The sequence below is a fragment of the Ambystoma mexicanum genome, chromosome 1p, assembly GCF_040938575.1.
Source record: "Ambystoma mexicanum isolate Mex_15411 chromosome 1p, UKY_AmexF1_1, whole genome shotgun sequence".
Classification (NCBI taxonomy): Eukaryota; Metazoa; Chordata; class Amphibia; order Caudata; family Ambystomatidae; genus Ambystoma; species Ambystoma mexicanum.
In genome coordinates this window covers 1,481,554,988-1,481,575,947 of record NC_090921.1, presented here as the reverse complement: position 1 = coordinate 1,481,575,947, position 20,960 = coordinate 1,481,554,988, and the positions used below count along the sequence as shown (strand labels likewise).

General features: G+C 52.8%; 1 protein-coding gene across 9 annotated transcripts in view; it reads right to left on the bottom strand.

The window, feature by feature from the left end:
• Positions 1–20,960, bottom strand: part of MEF2D (myocyte enhancer factor 2D) — a 1,898,135-nt gene that overhangs the window by 1,334,976 nt on the left and 542,199 nt on the right. For 2 of the 9 annotated variants that reach the window (XM_069607151.1, XM_069607150.1), the window contains exon 4: positions 10,959–11,015. The exons of the other annotated variants lie outside the window; for them this stretch is intronic. The gene's annotated coding sequence lies outside the window, so the exon portion shown is untranslated. The remainder of the gene's footprint in view (positions 1–10,958; positions 11,016–20,960) is intronic. 9 annotated transcript variants of the gene reach the window in all.

Genomic DNA, 20,960 nt, shown 5'->3' with positions numbered 1-20,960 from the left:
GCGTGTGTGTGGAGGGACGCGCGCGTGTGTGTGGAGGGACGCGCGCGTGTGTGTGGAGGGACGCGCGCGTGTGTGTGGAGGGACGCGCGCGTGTGTGTGGAGGGACGCGCGCGTGTGTGTGGAGGGACGCGCGCGTGTGTGTGGAGGGACGCGCGCGTGTGTGTGGAGGGACGCGCGCGTGTGTGTGGAGGGACGCGCGCGTGTGTGTGGAGGGACGCGCGCGTGTGTGTGTGGAGGGACGCGCGCGTGTGTGTGGAGGGACGCGCGCGTGTGTGTGGAGGGACGCGCGCGTGTGTGTGGAGGGACGCGCGCGTGTGTGTGGAGGGACGCGCGCGTGTGTGTGGAGGGACGCGCGCGTGTGTGTGGAGGGACGCGCGCGTGTGTGTGTGGAGGGACGCGCGCGTGTGTGTGTGTGGAGGGACGCGCGCGTGTGTGTGTGTGTGTGTGTGTGTGTGGAGGGACGCGCGTGTGTGTGTGGAGGGACGCGCGTGTGTGTGTGGAGGGACGCGTGTGTGTGTGTGGAGGGACGCGCGCGTGTGTGTGTGTGTGTGTGTGTGTGTGTGTGTGGAGGGACGCGCGTGTGTGTGTGTGGAGGGACGCGCGTGTGTGTGTGTGGAGGGACGCGCGTGTGTGTGTGTGGAGGGACGCGCGTGTGTGTGTGTGTGGAGGGACGCGCGTGTGTGTGTGTGTGGAGGGACGCGCGTGTGTGTGTGGAGGGACGCGCGCGTGTGTGTGGAGGGACGCGCGCGTGTGTGTGGAGGGGGGCGCGCGCGTGTGTGTGTGTGTGTGTGTGTGGAGGGACGCGCGTGTGTGTGTGTGGAGGGACGCGCGTGTGTGTGTGTGGAGGGACGCGCGCGCGTGTGTGTGTGGAGGGGCGCGCGCGTGTGTGTGTGGAGGGACGCGCGCGCGTGTGTGTGTGGAGGGACGCGCGCGCGTGTGTGTGTGTGGAGGGACGCGCGCGCGTGTGTGTGTGTGGAGGGACGCGCGCGCGTGTGTGTGGAGGGACGCGCGCGCGTGTGTGTGGAGGGACGCGCGCGTGTGTGTGTGTGTGTGGAGGGACGCGCGCGTGTGTGTGTGTGGAGGGACGCGCGCGTGTGTGTGTGTGGAGGGACGCGCGCGTGTGTGTGTGTGGAGGGACGCGCGCGTGTGTGTGTGTGGAGGGACGCGCGCGCGTGTGTGTGTGTGTGGAGGGACGCGCGCGCGTGTGTGTGTGTGTGTGGAGGGACGCGCGCGCGTGTGTGTGTGTGGAGGGACGCGCGCGCGTGTGTGTGGAGGGACGCGTGTGTGTGTGGAGGGACGCGCGTGTGTGTGTGGAGGGACGCGCGTGTGTGTGTGGAGGGACGCGCGCGCGCGTGTGTGTGTGGAGGGACGCGCGCGCGCGTGTGTGTGTGGAGGGACGCGCGCGCGCGTGTGTGTGTGGAGGGACGCGCGCGCGTGTGTGTGTGGAGGGACGCGCGCGTGTGTGTGTGGAGGGACGCGCGCGTGTGTGTGTGGAGGGACGCGCGCGCGTGTGTGTGGAGGGACGCGCGCGCGTGTGTGTGTGTGTGTGTGTGTGTGGAGGGACGCGCGCGTGTGTGTGTGTGTGTGGAGGGACGCGCGCGCGTGTGTGTGTGGAGGGACGCGCGTGTGTGTGTGTGGAGGGACGCGCGTGTGTGTGTGTGGAGGGACGCGCGCGTGTGTGTGTGTGGAGGGACGCGCGTGTGTGTGTGGAGGGACGCGCGCGTGTGTGTGTGGAGGGACGCGCGTGTGTGTGTGGAGGGACGCGCGCGTGTGTGTGTGGAGGGACGCGCGCGCGTGTGTGTGTGTGTGTGGAGGGACGCGCGTGTGTGTGTGTGTGTGTGTGGAGGGACGTGCGCGCGCGTGTGTGTGTGTGTGTGGAGGGACGCGCGCGCGTGTGTGTGTGTGTGGAGGGACGCGCGCGCGCGTGTGTGGAGGGACGCGCGTGTGTGTGTGTGTGTGTGTGTGTGGAGGGACGCGCGTGTGTGTGTGTGTGTGTGGAGGGACGCGCGCGCGTGTGTGTGTGGAGGGACGCGCGCGCGTGTGTGTGGAGGGACACGCGCGCGTGTGTGTGTGGAGGGACGCGCGCGCGTGTGTGTGTGGAGGGACGCGCGCGCGTGTGTGTGTGGAGGGACGCGCGCGCGTGTGTGTGTGTGTGTGTGTGTGTGGAGGGACGCGCGTGTGTGTGTGTGTGGAGGGACGCGCGCGCGTGTGTGTGTGTGTGTGTGTGTGTGGAGGGACGCGCGCGTGTGTGTGTGGAGGGACGCGCGCGCGTGTGTGTGTGTGTGTGTGTGTGTGGAGGGACGCGCGCGTGTGTGTGTGGAGGGACGCGCGCGCGTGTGTGTGGAGGGACGCGCGCGCGTGTGTGTGTGGAGGGACGCGCGCGCGTGTGTGTGTGGAGGGACGCGCGCGTGTGTGTGTGTGTGGAGGGACGCGCGCGCGCGTGTGTGTGGAGGGACGCGCGCGTGTGTGTGTGTGTGGAGGGACGCGCGCGCGTGTGTGTGTGTGGAGGGACGCGCGCGCGTGTGTGTGTGGAGGGACGCGCGCGCGTGTGTGTGTGTGTGGAGGGACGCGCGCGTGTGTGTGTGGAGGGACGCGCGCGCGCGTGTGTGTGGAGGGACGCGCGTGTGTGTGTGTGTGGAGGGACGCGCGTGTCTGTGTGTGTGTGGAGGGACGCGCGTGTGTGTGTGTGGAGGGACGCGCGCGCGTGTGTGTGTGTGGAGGAACGCGCGCGCGTGTGTGTGTGGAGGGACGGACGCGCGTGTGTGTGTGGAGGGACGGACGCGCGCGCGTGTGTGTGTGTGTGTGTGGAGGGACGGACGCGCGTGTGTGTGTGGAGGGACGGACGCGCGCGCGTGTGTGTGTGTGTGTGTGTGTGGAGGGACGCGCGCGCGTGTGTGTGTGGAGGGACGGACGCGCGCGCGTGTGTGTGTGTGGAGGGACGCGCGCGCGTGTGTGTGTGGAGGGACGCGCGCGCGTGTGTGTGTGGAGGGACGCGCGTGTGTGTGTGGAGGGACGCGCGCGCGTGTGTGTGTGGAGGGACGCGCGCGCGTGTGTGTGTGTGGAGGGACGCGCGCGCGTGTGTGTGTGTGGAGGGACGCGCGCGCGTGTGTGTGTGGAGGGACGCGCGCGCGTGTGTGTGTGGAGGGACGCGCGCGCGTGTGTGTGTGTGGAGGGACGCGCGTGTGTGTGTGTGGAGGGACGCGCGCGCGTGTGTGTGTGTGGAGGGACGCGCGCGCGTGTGTGTGTGTGTGGAGGGGCGCGCGCGCGTGTGTGTGTGTGTGGAGGGACGTGTGTGTGTGTGTGTGTGTGTGGAGGGACGCGCGTGTGTGTGTGTGTGTGTGTGGAGGGACGCGCGTGTGTGTGTGTGTGTGTGTGGAGGGACGCGCGTGTGTGTGTGGAGGGACGTGTGTGTGGAGGGACGTGTGTGTGGAGGGACGCGCGTGTGTGTGTGGAGGGACGCGCGTGTGTGTGTGTGTGTGGAGGGACGCGCGTGTGTGTGTGTGTGTGTGTGTGGAGGGACGCGCGCGTGTGTGTGTGTGTGTAGGGACGTGCGCGTGTGTGTGTGTGGAGGGACGTGTGCGCGTGTGTGTGTGTGTGTGTGTGGAGGGACGCGCGTGTGTGTGTGTGTGTGTGTGGAGGGACGCGCGCGCGCGCGTGTGTGTGTGGAGGGACGCGCGCGCGCGTGTGTGTGTGTGTGTGTGTGGAGGGGCGCGCGCGCGTGTGTGTGTGGAGGGGCGCGTGTGTGTGGAGGGGCGCGCGTGTGTGTGTGGAGGGGCGCGTGTGTGTGGAGGGGCGCGCGCGGAGGGACGCGCGCGCGGAGGGACGCGCGCGCGGAGGGACGCGCGCGCGGAGGGGCGCGCGCGCGGAGGGGCGCGCGTGCGGAGGGACGCGCGCGCGCAGAGGGACGCGCGCGCGCAGAGGGACGCGCGCGCGCAGAGGGACGCGCGTGCGGAGGGACGCGCGCGCGCGGAGGGACGCGCGCGCGGAGGGACGCGCGCGCGGAGGGACGCGCGCGCGCGGAGGGACGCGCGCGCGCGGAGGGACGCGCTCGCGCGCGCGGAGGGACGCGCGCGCGCGGAGGGACGCGCGCGCGCGGAGGGACGCGCGCGCGGAGGGGCGCGTGCGCGGAGGGGCGCGTGCGCGGAGGGGCGCGTGCGCGGAGGGGCGCGCGTGTGTGTGTGGAGGGGCGCGCGTGTGTGTGTGTGTGTGGAGGGGCGCGCGCGTGTGTGTGTGGAGGGGCGCGCGCGCGTGTGTGTGTGGAGGGGCGCGCGCGTGTGTGTGGAGGGGCGCGCGCGTGTGTGTGTGTGTGGAGGGGCGCGCGCGTGTGTGTGTGTGTGTGGAGGGGCGTGTGTGTGTGTGTGGAGGGGCGTGTGTGTGTGTGTGTGTGGAGGGGCGCGCGTGTGTGTGTGGGGAGGGGCGCGCGTGTGTGTGTGGGGAGGGGCGCGCGTGTGTGTGTGTGGGGAGGGGCGTGCGTGTGTGGGGAGGGGCGTGCGTGTGTGTGGAGGGGCGCGCGTGTGTGTGTGTGTGTGTGGAGGGGCGCGCGTGTGTGTGTGTGTGGAGGGGCGCGCGTGTGTGTGTGGAGGGGCGCGCGTGTGTGTGTGTGTGGAGGGGCGCGCGTGTGTGTGTGGAGGGGCGCGCGTGTGTGTGTGGAGGGGCGCGCGTGTGTGTGTGGAGGGGCGCGTGTGTGTGTGGAGGGGCGCGCGTGTGTGTGTGTGTGGAGGGGCGCGCGTGTGTGTGTGGAGGGGCGCGCGTGTGTGTGTGGAGGGGCGCGCGTGTGTGTGTGGAGGGGCGCGCGTGTGTGTGTGTGGAGGGGCGCGCGTGTGTGTGGAGGGGCGCGCGTGTGTGTGTGGAGGGGCGCGCGTGTGTGTGTGGAGGGGCGCGCGTGTGTGGAGGGGCGCGCGTGTGTGTGTGTGTGGAGGGGCGCGCGTGTGTGTGTGTGGAGGGGCGCGCGCGTGTGTGTGTGTGGAGGGGCGCGCGCGTGTGTGTGTGTGTGTGGAGGGGCGCGCGCGTGTGTGTGTGTGGAGGGGCGCGCGTGTGTGTGGAGGGGGGCGCGTGTGTGTGGAGGGGCACGCGCGTGTGTGTGGAGGGGCACGCGCGTGTGTGTGGAGGGGCACGCGCGTGTGTGTGTGTGTGGAGGGGCACGCGCGTGTGTGTGTGGAGGGGCACGCGCGTGTGTGTGTGGAGGGGCACGCGCGTGTGTGTGTGGAGGGGCACGCGCGTGTGTGTGTGGAGGGGCACGCGCGTGTGTGTGTGTGGAGGGGCACGCGCGTGTGTGTGTGTGGAGGGGCACGCGCGTGTGTGTGTGGAGGGGCACGCGCGTGTGTGTGTGGAGGGGCACGCGCGTGTGTGTGTGGAGGGGCACGCGCGTGTGTGTGTGTGGAGGGGCACGCGCGTGTGTGTGGAGGGGCACGCGCGTGTGTGTGTGGAGGGGCACGCGCGTGTGTGTGTGGAGGGGCACGCGCGTGTGTGTGTGTGTGGAGGGGCACGCGCGTGTGTGTGTGTGGAGGGGCACGCGTGTGTGTGGAGGGGCACGCGTGTGTGTGGAGGGGCACGCGCGTGTGTGTGTGGAGGGGCACGCGCGTGTGTGTGTGTGGAGGGGCGCGCGTGCGTGGAGGGGCGCGCGTGCGTGGAGGGGCGCGCGTGCGTGGAGGGGCGCGCGTGCGTGGAGGGGGCATGCGTGCGTGGAGGGGGCATGCGTGCGTGGAGGGGGCATGCGTGCGTGGAGGGGGCATGCGTGCGTGGAGGGGGCATGCGTGCGTGGAGGGGGCATGCGTGTGTGTGTGTGGAGGGGGAGTGTGTGGAAGGGCGGGTGTGAGTGTGTAGGGTGGGTGTTTGGGTACGTAGGGTGGGTGGGTGCGTGCGTGTGTGTGTGTGCGCCACTCACTCACTGGCAGCCTCTTCAATCATTCACCCATTCATCACCTCCACACATTCAGATATTCTGGCATAAACAGTTTACACTGACAAGGGGAGGGGGTTAAGAATGAGAAAACAGACCTGCTACAGCACATAGTAGCTCAGATGCACACACGTGTTGGGACACTGGACACCACGGACTCAATGTTTGCGTTTGGGGAAGTGTCAGACAGTGGTGACTGTTCTTGAGGAGCATCTCAAGAAGGAAATTGCTGGTGCATGTTGGAATGTATGATTGTGAGGTGCTACTTCCTGCACTATGCAGGGGGAAACAGGAACAGTGTAGAGGTAGTAGGGAGGGAGATAAGTTTGGTGACAAAGTGGTAAACTGCATGTGCATGATGTTGCCTAGGGAGATCCAAGCATACTGTGAGATGGTATAGAGATGGGTATAGACGGGCTGTTTAGTGCAGGGGACACAGAAGTTTGTTTATTGAATTTATATAGCACTTTACGCCAAACTTGAGAGGTGCTTGGGTAAAGACTTGTGCATGGTAAACGTGAGTGGATTGCAGTGGGGAGTGAGGAACAGGTGAATGGCCAGAGTGGCTTGTGTAAGAGTGGTGAGGGTAAAGAGATGCAAGGGACACTAGGGTCACAGGCAAAGGGTGGATTGGGATACTTTACCTTTGAGGGCAGAGTTTTGTGAGAGATGGCCAGTGGATGTGAGAGTGGTGCAGTGTGCTATCCCTGTGAGTAATATTTTCGTAGGCATACATGCAGCCCAGTTGGAGAGATAGGTGGACAGGGAACAGACTGCTACAGTTAGAGTTGAAAACAGGGAGAGTGGGGAAATATATAGAGAGATGTGCAGGCCCAGGGAGAGATGGTCTATGAGACAAAGTGAATGGGAAGATAGTGGTGCGGGTAAGCTGCAGAAAGAGGGCTGAAGGTTGAGGGGTAGTGGAAATGGGGAGAGAGGGAAGTATGAGGAGAATGGTGTTGTGTGAGAGTGATTCAAATGAGAGTGAAGGGAGAGAGGGAGTGAAGTAGGAATGAGGCATAGGGAGGTAGAAGGGAAGTGAGAATGGTGCAAATGGATAGAAAAATGTGAGTACTTGAAAGCAAAGCGATAGGAGAAATGAATAGGGAGTGGTGAAAAGGAAAGTAATGTAGAGGAACAAGGGCTGCAGAGAGACTGTCAGTAGGGATAGAGACACTGTGCTACAGGTGTGCAAATCACAAGAGGTACAGGATAGTGAAGCATGTGTAGAGACAATAGGATAAAGCATGAGAGCGGTGAATGGGAAGAGATGAGAGATGAATGCTGTGGAAAAGGGGAGTGCATGAGATTGGTGCAGCAGTAGAAAGATGGAGAAATTAGATCCACGAACAGGCCTTCCTTTTCTACGAGGCAGAAATATCTGATCAACGATTGTATACTGTAAAGCAGCCAATACTAAAGACATAACTATCTTTTCTTTGTAAAAATTCTCCAAACCCATGTCTGCGATAGAGAAAATATCTGCTCACAAGTGTGGGTGCAGAAAGGAGGGATTGTAGTCACTGCCTCATTTTACTACTCGATCCTGATCGAGTGAAACATTAGCCTAAGAAATTGCTCCCAAATGGTAGCTGTTACTAAACGGACACTACTATTACAAATTACACTGGCAGTAAAGTCAATGGTATTTCCCCCACTTGTACAGTTTTACAAATAGCATCCGCTAATTTCTCACGGCAAGCATCTATTCTCACCTACATGTCATACTACAGTATCCTATTTCTGGGCAAACATTTGCTCTGCAGACTCTACTAGAGTGACTGGGCGAGCAGCTCCTGTACAGGCTGCTGTACAGCCACTTGTACAGTACAGCCACTTGTTTGAGTTAGTGTTTCCCCTGGTGACAGAGTTATTTTATTGGTTTGTGGCTCTGAAAAACATCCATGAAGTAAAAGCAAGAGTCTTGCATGGTTTAAGAAAAGAGCTTAAACAAAACTGTTCCAAGACAGAAAACTAGCTATTCGGCCTGAACACTTCCTGAAAATAGTTAACCTGTTATGACTATGTCTAAGAGAATGCAGCAGAAAGAGGCAGACTGGCCATTTGAAAGAGGATGATTTCAACAGCTGGCCCTGCTGCGTCAAGGTCTCCATAGCTGGTGTCCTGCTGGCTAAGGGTGCCCACTCTGCGTGAGATCACTACCCTACTCCCTCACTCAAACCCGATCCATGGGCTATCTCAACAAAGACAACTTTACCATCATGAATAATTAGCACAGTTAAAGTACTCCAGTGTTACATTTCTGCAGCACCTCTACCCTATTATCATTGTAAACATATGGGTAGTCACTAGCAAACACCCTTTACACATCTTCTGTTCAGCTGCAGTGAGATAGCTTGGGGTTACATGTTTATTGTTCACATGTGCAAGTGCCAGGCCAAACGAAACTACAGGTTTAATTTGGATGGGGATTGTAAGTAATCAAGAAGCAGCTGTGTACTTAGCTTACAAGTGATTGTGTTGGAGAACATTTACCACGAGTGTTCTACATTGTTTAAAGCCAAATAACTTTGATATACAACTCTTGTATTGTTTTTAATGTTTTCTGTAGGGTTTGATCTTTATTTTTACTTTCTTTAAAATGTACCTTTGCACTCGAATTCTAAAATTAGAACGTAAAATACTCCAACGTCAAAATCTTATCTTGAGCACCGAGTACTACGAATCAAAGAAACACCAACCTTGTAAATGAAATAATTCAAGAGGACTGCTGTACCTTTCTATCTCACAAATACATTTGATGCAAACATATTTCATAAAGAGAATTACATAATTTGCACGGGGTGCAAATGAAGGATAAAGCATTGCTCAGATATTTCTATCTATACGGAAGGGCACACTTCTTGTTTTCGCCTCAACTATTGGCAGGGCTAAAAAATAAACATACTTTGATCAGCAGTACGGATCTTGTGATTCTAACATATACGTTCATATCGTCTTTAAACCAATAAGAAAAAGAGCCAGAAAATCAGACAGTCTGTGGAAAGAGAGATGAAGTTCACACATAGGTGTGTAATGTGTATTCTTCTAGTCTATGCAATTGCTTTAGTTCACAGCTACAGAACGTATTTAGAGTATGCCTCCACTGCACTTGCACGGCTGTGAATTGCGTGAGAGAGTGGGTTTCCTTGCAGCAAAGGACAAAATAAGCAACCACATGTAAACGATCTTTACAAGTGGCGTACACATATGCTCAAGGCAAAAAAAAAAGTAGTCCACACTAGTTCCAGAATTTCAAGTTCCTGCTGGTCTGCAGAACATCATAGCAGATGGTAGCATGCATGTGTTTGCTACATAAGCACTTTGGTAACTCAGGAGGAAGACAATCTGTGACCTATACACGGGTAGAGAGGGTAATCCCAAAAGGTAAGCATCCCACAATTCAAATAGCTTGTGACCCAGAAAGATCAACCTGCAAGGCTTGCACGATTAAGTAAGGCTAAAAAAACACAATGCCAGCATTGAAGATTCACCTTTTCTGAGGGACACGACAAGACTGCCTTACCCTTATCTGACAATTTCTTAGAATAGGAGTACCATCAAAAGAATATTTTTATTATATCATATTCCAGGTGATACTTGCAGAACACATTTGAAAGAGACAGTGATTTCAAAGCTATTTAGAAAATAATAAAGTGGGAAGCTTTTATACACAGGCAACACAGACATCTGAAGAGCAACATCAGGATTGAAATGACTTAGACTCAACTACTGTGCATAAAACAGGATTATTCCTAATATCATTATAAAGCTATCCATTGTATGATCTGCTTAAACCCAATAGCACTACAATCATTTTTAAAATTAGGAAAGTCAACACTCACCATAAACTTAGCCTCTGAGTTAAGAGAGATCACTGAAAATTATTAGACCACATCAATTTCGAAAGAATAGTATCTATCCTTAAAAAGAGAGGGGAACAGAATTGTTGACAGAGAATAGTATAAAACAGGCACCAACACTGACATTTGATTGTCGTTTTCTGAATCACTTTAGGGTCAAGGTTTGGTCTGTTTTGTAAGGAATATTTACATTTCAGGAGATTTGTCTTTTTCTAACGTACTGATGTACTGTTAGGGTAGTTTTGTACTTCTAATATTAGTACAATTGAATCTCCTAAATTGTTTAATTTACTGGTTGTTCTTGCTTTACAAGTTATCTATCACAAGAAATTGGAAAAAACGTGGAAAATAATGTTCAACCTTGGTGAAATGTTGCCTGTTGAACACATATGACTAAATTTGACTGTAGTAATTTCATTAAAGATTTACAAAAGCATGTTAGGAACTGGCCTCATTTTATCATCAATCTGATCCTTTACTTTTAGAAGCTCATTGAGTAATGGCAAAGAGGTCCCCCAAAACAGCATTATCATTTATCTTTCTACATATGATAAATTGAAGTCCCTTCTCCTTAGAAGTTAAACTTTGAAATGTATTTGTTCTTTTTTTGCTCACTACATATTACATGGTTTATATTGTATTTTATTGACTCTGATACAATTCCCCTTAATCTCTCCCACCTTTTTGTCTTTGCCTTGTGCATTTCCCAGTTGAGATTTTTGATATATACTAAGAATATAATATGTATTTCTATGTTAATGCTTTAAGATCTCATTTAAGAATTTCAAGTGAGTTGCATTATATTATTTGCATTTATAGTCTTTCTTAATTACCTTTACGACATTCATGTATTTATTTTTTCATTTTATGCAGGTAAATGGTGCATATTGTAATTAATTAGTTAACCTTTGAATAGCAATGCTAACATATAAGTTACAATAAATTAGTATGTAAATCATATTTTTTTCTTTTCAAATAGAACCTCCAAATTGTCAACTTAGTTTGAACTCTAGTCAAGCCTAAATAAGTGTGTTGATGCAGGGCTCACCTCTTGAGACAAGGAATGCAAGTGTAAGCTTTCTGAAAAACAGACCTCATTATTAATCAGTGATGCCATTAAAAGATGAATAGGCACAGCTGTGTGTACTTACAACAAAATGCATGTATGTAAAACACAATAAAAATAAGTTACTTACATTCCAAATTCAGCAACTTCAGAAGAACAGGTGTCTTTACAAACTCTGAACCTTGACCTGATTGGGCAAGAGGAGTGTATCTGTCCATTAAGGAGCTTATGATAAAATATTTTTGTTTTAAAGGTGGCAGATGCCTTCATTCATTCAGGGTGCCTTGAAACACACAGCTGAAGCTGTGTAACTGCACAGCAAAGTGTCCACCAAATTGAAAGTGACAAATAAGGAAATACATAATCTGCTCTCATTTTTTTTACCACTTTTCTCAATTAAAAACAGACTGGATTTGAATTCAACAGAGCTTCCCATCACATGGCTAGAAGAACATATTAAAATGTATGAATTATATATTTGCATGTTTTAATAACCTTCATACATGTGGTTTCAGAAACATGATGGGCGCGTTATAAATGCCATATCATATAACACATCACAGGCTCTCTCAAATCCAAAATTGCTGTGTCAAATATTGCTGCATGGGTGGAGTTTGCTTGGTATTTGAAGGTAAAAACATAGAAATAGGATAGCAGTAAAGGAAGAGATCCTGTCAGACAGGAGAAAAGCAGATTGGGGTTCTACCTTGATTAAGTGGATTTAAACCTCCTTGAGAAGGCACTTTTTCCCAGAGGGAGCTATAAGCACATAAATTTCCCAAGACATAGCCAAATTGAATAAGGGGGATTTGTGAGCATGGGGTCAGACAAAGGAAGAGCTTCCCTGGCAATAATGCCTTAAACGGTTTATGGCTCTACCTTTCCCAGGCTTTAGACCCGCAAGAGGCACGCAATTGGTCATGATTTCGGTCCTTGATGACATATCACTGATGCTGGACCGTGGAGAGGCAGGGGTACTCATTCTCCCGGACCTCTCCACAGCTTTAGACACTATAGATCATGGCATTCTTGCCCAGTGTCTCAAGTAAGCGGGCGTGGAAGGACCTGTCTGAAGTGGTTTGTTTCCTTTCTCTTTGAACATCAACAAACAGTCGCTCTCGCCTCCTTTTCCTCTACCCCTTTATCGCAGCTTCTTTTCAATCTTTACATGCAGCCGTTGGCAGACCTCATTACTTATTTTGGTGCCTGCTTTTATATCTATGCTGATGACACCCAGCTGCTCTTTCGCCTAGACCACTCTAATGCGGATTGTCCCCTCCAGCTCAAAAGGTGTCTGTACAAGATCTCGACATAGATGTCTGCGAACTACCTAAAGCTTATCATAGAAACAGAGGTCCTCGTTTTTGGCTCTCCAGGCCAACTGGCAGTATGGAACTCCCAGTTCTGGCCCGATAGTATGGGCACCCTCGTCTCCTTGTGCCACTGTAAAGAGTCTGGAAATTAAATTTCTTACCTCTGTATCTCGAGAAGCCTGTAAGACTTTGTGCATTGTACACCAGGCAATCCATCAGATTGGACCTAGTTTTCTTCAAGAGAAACTAGTGATTTACTCTCTAACACATTGACTGCGCTCTCGAACCAAGAACCTTCTGGTTGCTCCTCGGTTCTGGAAATCCAGAGCCGGTGGACGCTCCTCCTCTGTGCAGGCGCTATTGCTCTGGAATACCCTCCCACAATCACTCTGTGATATCTCTGACCATCTTGGTTTCAGGAAAAGTTTAAAGACCTGCTCATTCAAAAGCAAATCTGCCTTCTGATTTATTTACTGCCAGTCTTTCTGCTTGAAAAGCACCCTGACGCCTCTGGGCCTGGTTTGTTTTCACGCTTTATCAATTCTCTAACATAATATAAAAAATACATAAAATTTTAATCTTCAGCACAAGAAAATATAAAACAATATAAAGAAGCCTTTTCTCAACAGCGTTAATTGGAAAATAGCAGAGAGACAAAACTTGCAACCTGGTAGCGCACCTTCGGATACCTTTCTCCTCAACAGCCATGCTCTGTGCAAATAAGCCACCGAGCGTGCTATGGGGGGTGAAGAACATTGGACTAAAAATTCCAGAGCATGACTCCATGATTTAATACCTGCCTCCAACTATATGGTTCTCAGTATAGCCGTCTTAACAGCAGAGTGGATTTGTAAAAAGGAAGGAAATGCGCAGGTGTCTCTTTGGCAGCTCCACATTAAGGCACAGCCAGCAGAACCAGAGCCTTTCCATTTGAAAGTGAAGGCAGCAATTGGCAAGATCCCCAATCTAAACCTCATGTATAATGATCTTGCATAAGCCAGGGAGATCAGATCTAAAAAGGCTTTAAAGCCATCTGTGTGCCTATTCACAAAATAATCTGGGCCGAAGTTTAACTATGCCAAGGAGAAGATTCAAGCTCTCTGTTTTAAGAGTGGTTTGATTCGAGTCCAACTTGAAGAACAAAGGCACCCTGGATTTTTCCAAAAGCCGCCTATATTTAGCCAAAATAATACATCTTTAATAAGGGAAAGTCATTTTAATCCATTAGCTCAGTTAAGAGCCATGCCATATGACAGCGCATCTCTACACAGTTCTAAAGCTGGTTAGGTCCAGATTCGGGCCCATAGAGAGACCGGGCGAAATAAAAGGTCTGAATTTAAGGGAACTGTACAGTATTCCAGGTGGGCTAATGCAGTCAAGTGCACTGGGGGTAAGGATAATACATTCTTCAAAATAACCAGGTTACTCACCTTAGTGACCACCTTACTCCTAGTCCATAGTCCCCTTTCCTCCATACTTATGGGACATCTCTCCGTCCTGTGGGACGGGACCGGAGCACTTTGTAAAACGCATCCAAAAAATGTTTTAAAAAATGTTGTCTTTCCTATCAGTCCTTTTCTATCACCAGGTCAAAGACCTCTTAGCAATAACAGAGGAACCTTATTAGAGGGGACAGCGGGTGGGCGTATGGAGGAAAGGGCACTATGGACTAGGAGTAAGGTGGTCACTAAGGTGAGTAACCTGGTTATACTCCTACGTCCCATCCCCTTTCCTCCATACTTATGGGAGATTCCCAAGCACTCCTTACAGGAACTATGGGCGAATGGAAAAAAACCCTTACTGAAACAGGTTCTTCAGCACAGCCTGACCAAACTGAACATCAGCTCTTGAGCTCATGTCTAGACAATAATGGTTACAAAAAGCAGAAGGGGAGGCCCAAGTAGCCGCTCTCGCGATGGTCTCCCAGGGGACATATTTCTGAAAGGCAACCGCAGCTGCCTTGCCCCACACCAGGTGTGCATGAATACCTTTAGGAGGTTTCAGTCCTTGAACGGTGTAAGACTCCGTAATGCAGGCTGCGATCCACCGAGAAATAGTCGCCTTATACGCCTGCTTACCTTGTGGGTTACCAAAGGTCACAAACAGTTGAGAAGAACTCCTAAGCTCCGATGTTCGGTTCAGATAAAACTTAAGAGCCCTTCTGACATCGAGACAATGCAGAACCCTTTCTGCCTCTGAGGCAGGGTTCGGAAAAAAGACCGGCAGGGAGAATGATTGGTTCAGATGAAACTCAGGTACCACCTTTGGCAGGAAAGCAGGATTTGGCCGTAGGACCACCTTATCCTTGTGAAAGACCAAGAAGGGATGCTCCACCGACAAAGCCTTGAACTCACTCACATGCCTTGCTGACGTAACGGCGACCAAAAAGGACACTTTCCATGACAGGTGCTTGAGGTCCACCGTGGCCATCGGTTCGAAAGATTTATGCAACAATGCCGTCAGGACAACATTTAGATCCCACGTCGGGTGCGGATTACGAATTGCAGGATAAAGGCGTCTCAAGCCTGCTAAATGCCTCTTAACCACTGGATTACACAGAGAGTAAGAGCATTGGTCCGTAGAAAGGTACGCGGAAACCGCTGAAAGATAAGGTCAGCATGACAGAACGTGAATGCCGGACTCTGCTAAGAAGGATACAAAGGACAGTACTGTGTCAATTGAAGCCTCCCCTGGGTCCAGCTGCTTGTTTAAACACCAATGACAGACCTGAGCCATTTGCTTCTGTATTGGGACCTAGTCGAGGGTTTTCTGGCTGCCTGGATAATACGCATGTTATCCGCAGACAAGTTAAGATGTTCTAAAGACTTGAACTCAGGCACCATGTCGCCAAGCTCAGCGATTGTGGGGAGAGGTGCCACAGCTGCTGCTCCCCCTTGTGAAGAAAATCAGAGGTCACTGGTAACCTGATCGGCAGATACACTGACAGGTGTTGAAGTTCTGAGAACCAAAACCTGGCCGGCCACCACGGGCTCTCGAAGTGTTCATAAGCAGAAGAGAACAGTTCACAAAGTTCTTCAATTTGCAAATTGTTCGGTGAACTAGAGGCAGAGGCGGGAAAGCGTAAGCCCTCATGGGGTGCCATGGAATCTCGAGAGCATCCCCCAGAGAGGAGGCTCCCTGCCCGCCTCTGGAGGCATACTGAGGAAGCTTCTTGTTTACCGTCATAGCAAAGAGGTCCACTTCCGGTGTGCCCCAACGCAGGAAAATCCATGAGAGGACCTCCGCCTTCAACTCCCACTCGTAGCTGACCATGGTCCGCCGGCTGAGGGCATGTGCTGTGACATTCAGCTGGCCCGGGATGTGTACTGCAAGCAGCCAGATACCATGAAGAACAGCCCATTCCCAAATCTGGATGGATAGGTCCACGAAGGGGGGGGTTGTGGGGGGGGGGGGGGAAGACTTGGTTCCCCCTTGCTTGTGATGTAATACATCGATACCACATTGTCCGTGCGGATACGGATCACTTTGTTGGCAATGATCGGTCTGAACGCCTTGAGCACTAGGACGATCGCCAGAAGCTCCAGATGATTTATGTGGAGGAGCTTGTCCTGAGGCGACCAAAGATCCAAGACCTGAAGACGATCCAACGTCGCAACTCACCCTAGAAGGGAAGAGTCCATCGTGACCGTCACGGTAGGGGCTGTGTCCTGAAACCCTGCACCCACCGACAGGTTGCTGAGAGATGACCACCACTCCAGGTCTTTATCCCTGAGTCATTATCAATTTGGAGTCTGGATCCACAGCCTGACGCCAAGAACTCCGAAGAGCCATCTGAGTCCACCTCATCTTGAGACGAGGAAGAGCCAACACGCACGAGGCCATGAGGCCCCAGAAGCCTCCGGAGCCACCATGCTGACATGCTCTCCGACTGCGCAAACATCTGACACGTTGCTAACAGATCCGCCATTCTGTCCCCAGTCAGGTACACTCTGCAGTCGATCGTGTTCCAGCGTAAACCCAGGAAAATCAAGTCCTGCGAGACCGTCATGGAAGATTTCCGCCAGTTCACCGACAGCCCAAGATGGAACAGGAGCTGAAGGAGAGACTGAAGATTGCACGCAGCTGTCAATGGGCAAGGGCTACGTAAGAGCCAGTCGTCCAAATACGGATACACATGGATACCCTGCAGACGAAGATAGGCCTCGATCACCGACATCATCTTTGTAAAGACACGCGGTGCCGAGCTGAGGCCAAAAGGAAGCACTCTAAACTGGAAGTGCTCCTCTCCCACAGAGAAACGGCGATATCTCCTGTGTAGATTGCAGATCAGAATATGCATGTACGCATCCTGCAGGTCCACCATGCAGAGATAGTCGCCCATCTACAAGGAGGACCGTATCTGGCCGGGCGTGATCATCTTGAATTTCTCTTGGGGTAGGAAAAGATTGAACTGGGAAAGGTCTAGAATGGTGCGCAAGCCAGCCTGGTTGGGTTTGGGCACCGTAAACAGCCGGGAGTAGAAGCCCCCCCTCGCTCCCCAAGGGGAACGGGTTCCACAGCTCTGAGGTCCAGCAGTCTCTGAACCTCGGCTTTTAGGGAGGACAATCCCGACTGTTGGAAAGGAGGGTTGAAGGGTGGGGTAGGGGTTAAGCGGAAGCCCGCCCGATCGACAAGGCCCACCTGTCTTCGGTGATGGTCTGCCACGCCTCCCAATGAGACGCAATGCGTCCTCCCACCGGGGTCTCGTGCGAGCGCAGAGAACCCTCATTTTGTAGGTTTTTCAGTGGTATTTCCGCCTGAACCTGAGGAGGAGGCTGAGGAGCGGGAGAAAAACCGAGTCTGTTGTTGCCCACGGCAGTTATTCCCTCAAGGGGTACGAGATTTCCGGTCAAGGAAGCCCCTGAAACCTGAAGAGGGCCGACTTTGTGACAACGGCCTCTGGGTCTTAAAGGGAGTTTTAACTAGGACCGACAAGGACTTAGCTGTTTGAGTGCTGTCCTTCGTCTTGGTCAGCTCCACATCTGTTGAAGAATGGAACAGCTCCTTACCGTCAAACGGAAAGTCCAACACCTTGTCCTGCACCTCCTTTGAAAATTTGGTGGCATGCAGCTACGCTTGTCGGGAGGTATCAACCCCCAGCATAAGGCCCTGAGCCGAAGGGTCTACGTGGTGAGCCACGGCCTCCAGGAGATCCTGGGCCAAGACCCTAGCATCGGATAATCCCGCCTTAAAATCTTCCAGCTTCTCGACCGGAAATGAACTCCTCAAACCCCGACAGACCTTTTCACATACTCATATTCGCCCCCGCTAACACTAGTTCGGCATTGGCCTGCCGGAGCTGCAAGGCCGAGTTAGCAAAATCTTCCTCCCAAGGGAGTCAAGGAGCTTGTCCTCCTTCCCCAGAACCTGAATAGCCGTCGTAGAAGAGGATGCTGCAGGCCTGGATTGTAAAGTAGCCGCAGCCACCACTGTGAAGGAGGGGGGCGGACAAGACAACAGGGCCACCTCTTCCGAAGAATGCAGCCTGTATCGCGCGTCAATTTTCTTATTGACAAAGTCCAGAGTGTGGCTTTTCCCAGACCCTATGGACCTCGGCCAGAACGTCCTTCTGTAAGAACAAGCCAGTATGCTCCAAAAGAGACAGGGTGGACGCCCCAAAAAGCACGCCCTCCTGCAGAGCAGGTGCCTCGGGCACCGGAACATCTAAAAAGCACATTATGTCCAGTACCCAGTCATGAAAAGCTCTAATAGAGCGTGGCAGGTCCTCATTGTCCTGATCGCCCTGCGCGTCATCCGACAGGTCAGGATCTTGCTGAACTGTGTCGGGCACTGCCTTGTCCACGGGGGACAACGTGGGCAATGGCGGAAGGGTCGGGGAAGGCACCGTAGGCAAGGGAGGCACCAGCGGAAACACCAGAGGAGCGGGTGGAGCCGGAGACGCGGGTGGACATCTCTCCCTAAAAAGCCCTTTGAAATATTCCCTCATAGGGTCGGTACATATGAGCGTCTGAAATTTGCCGAAAAAGGCGTCCTCCCGGGACTGTTTTGGTACCGGAGGAGGCCTCTCATGAGGAGGATAATTTCAAGGATGCAAAGGGGAGGGTTGCCACACCGGGCCATCTCACGATGTATCCACAAAAATCATAGGTGCCAACCCCACAGGCAACAAAACATTGTGCAGAAGGGGCATCTGAGCATTCCAGTCAAACTGGCCGAAAGGGATGTGCACAAGGAACTCCATGTTCACCCACAGAACCAAGCCCTACACCTGAGGCCGATGACGTAGTTGTAGGGGTAGCACCCAAAATGGCCGCAGAGGTCGTGGCGGGAACGGCTATAATTTTGTCATCACCCGAGGGGAACTGCGGCACGTGAGGAAGTGAGTCAGGGGTCCCCGTCGATGGATCAGGGGTCTTAACTTTAGCCTTAATATAAGGAACCTCGGCCGAGAAGGTACTATGAGGCCTGGAATGTTTCTGCGACATACCAATCGCCAAACTATCCTTCCCAGGAAGGACCTCGACACTGCCGGTAAAAGAAGAACTTTCCTTCTTTGCCCCCTCAACAATTCTGGTGTCGCCGCAAGAGCGGAAACGGGGAGAAACAACCTTCACCGATAAAGCCTTGCCAGGCCTCTCAGAAATGTTGGTAACTTTAGCCTCTATACAAGGGATCTCAGACCCAGGTCCGGTAACAGCCTTACTAGCGCGGGCCTCGAACATCCGTTCGGTAAGACCAAGCCCCACCAAGGCCTTGGGGCGAACCCTGGTCTTATTTTTGAGGGAAGCCGATAGAGGCCTCAGAGCTAGCTCCGGTACCCCATGACTCAGTAGAACTGGGTCTACAAGCAGCCCCCACAGGAGGGGCCTCGGAGTGTACTCCGGTATCCACAGGCCCCTTACAGAGACCCTCAGAGAAAACTCTGGTACTATTATTAAGCCCAGCGGGCACCTCAGGGCGATCCCCGGTGACAGAGTGATCAAAGCTCCTCCCGGCTCGGGAAGAACCCAGGAAGGTGTCTCCCAGCCGGGGTGCTCTGAAAAGTAAAGAACTTACCGGGCATTTCTTCTTTTGGTCGATAAATGCTTGAAAACGCGAAGGAGGGAGTTCGTCGAAGCACCTCCTCCCACCGCTCCAACCGACGTTCAAGTGCCTTAACCAAAAGGGAATCACAGTAAAAACAGGAGTCCTAACGGTGATCCAGACCCAAACACTCTAGACAAAGAGGATGGGGATCCGCCTTCGCGAAGCGTCCTAAGTGCGTCCCGTCCCGAGCGAGCAGAGAAAAGGACTGAATGACGATACGTGGGGTGGAGCCAAGATGGGCAGGGTTACGGCCATGTGCCGGGCCCCGCGCAGGAAAGAGAGGAAGGACATTTTTGAAAATAAATTTTGGATGCTTTTTACAAAGTGCTCCGGTCCCGTCCCACAGGACAGAGAGATGTCCCATAAGTATGGAGGAAAGGGGATGGGACGTAGGATTAAATGTATTTCCCCCTCCAAGTATCTTCCTCACATCCTCATACCAATAGAGCTCAGCACTATATAGTGCAGCTGCAACTGCCTGCTTCTGGTATAATACTAATGCTGGCGAGATAGCACCATTCCCGTGGCAAATAAAAGATAGAATGGCGCCACTACATCTATTTAGTGTTACAGCGGCTCTACTTTTCTAAGAGGCCCAACCTGAAAGTGTCTGTAATCTCACACCTAAGTAATCGAAGTTATTAACTTGCTCTAGTGGAATATCATCAATCGTTATTTTGATCGAAGTGTACTTCACTGTATTTGGCTTGATATCCATAGCCTTGGGTTTTGCTGCATTTACACAGAGGCCTAGCTCCCTAGATTTCTCAAGAAGACAGAGGTATTGCTCAAGTCCCTGTGGTGCAGTTGCTATTAGGACAGTGTCCTCCACGTAAAATAGTGCCGGGAACTTAGTGGCGGAAAGCTTTGGGCTGTCCTGGCTCTCCTTAAGTAACGCCTCTGTAATCAACTGCTGTAATCACCTCTATGTAAAGGTTAAATAGAAGCGGGGCCAGAGCAGAGCTCTCTCTGACTCCTGATGCCTCCTCAAAGAATGGTGTCTGATTAAGACCCATGTTATAACGAACAGCGGGCACAGTTTTCAAATAGAGAGCCGATGTAATGCTGGTTTGGAATTCAGGGACCTTGCATTCAAGCCAGCACCCGCCACAGCTTCTCATGGGACACTGAGTCAAACACAGTCCTCAGAACAACAAACCGAACATAACTGCATTTTTAGTAATAGAGAATATTTCTGAATAAGATAAATCATAAAACACTGATCAATCGTTGCACAGCCCTTTGGAACTCTGCCTGATGCACACTGATCAACTTATTGTTGTTGACCCATAGTTGGAGATATTTAAAAATGACTTTCCCAAATAATTTACCAACCCCACCTAGCAGAGAAATTGGTCCCTTCCACCCTTCTTATATACTGGGATAATGATCGCCTTATGCCGTGAATCTGGTATCCGACTTGAAGATAATATTGCATTAAAAATTCGGCATACTGTAGGAACCCAGATCAATTTCATCTTTGTAGAGATCTACTCGAATTAAATCTGGATTGGTCACCTTACCCCTTTTTGTAGAGACGATTGCATCCTCTATATCTTTGACAGTGATATGCGAGATATGACCACCTATTAAACAACATGTACCTAAGGGGCAGACAGAAGGTACAGATGCCACATACAAATTAAAGAAATGTTCCCTCCATCTGTCCCCATTGATGCTGCAAATTGATTGGGAATCCCCTTTTGGGTCATATTCTGTTGCCAGTATCCAAAACAGGGCATTATCCCTATGATGGTAGGCTCTATTTAGGG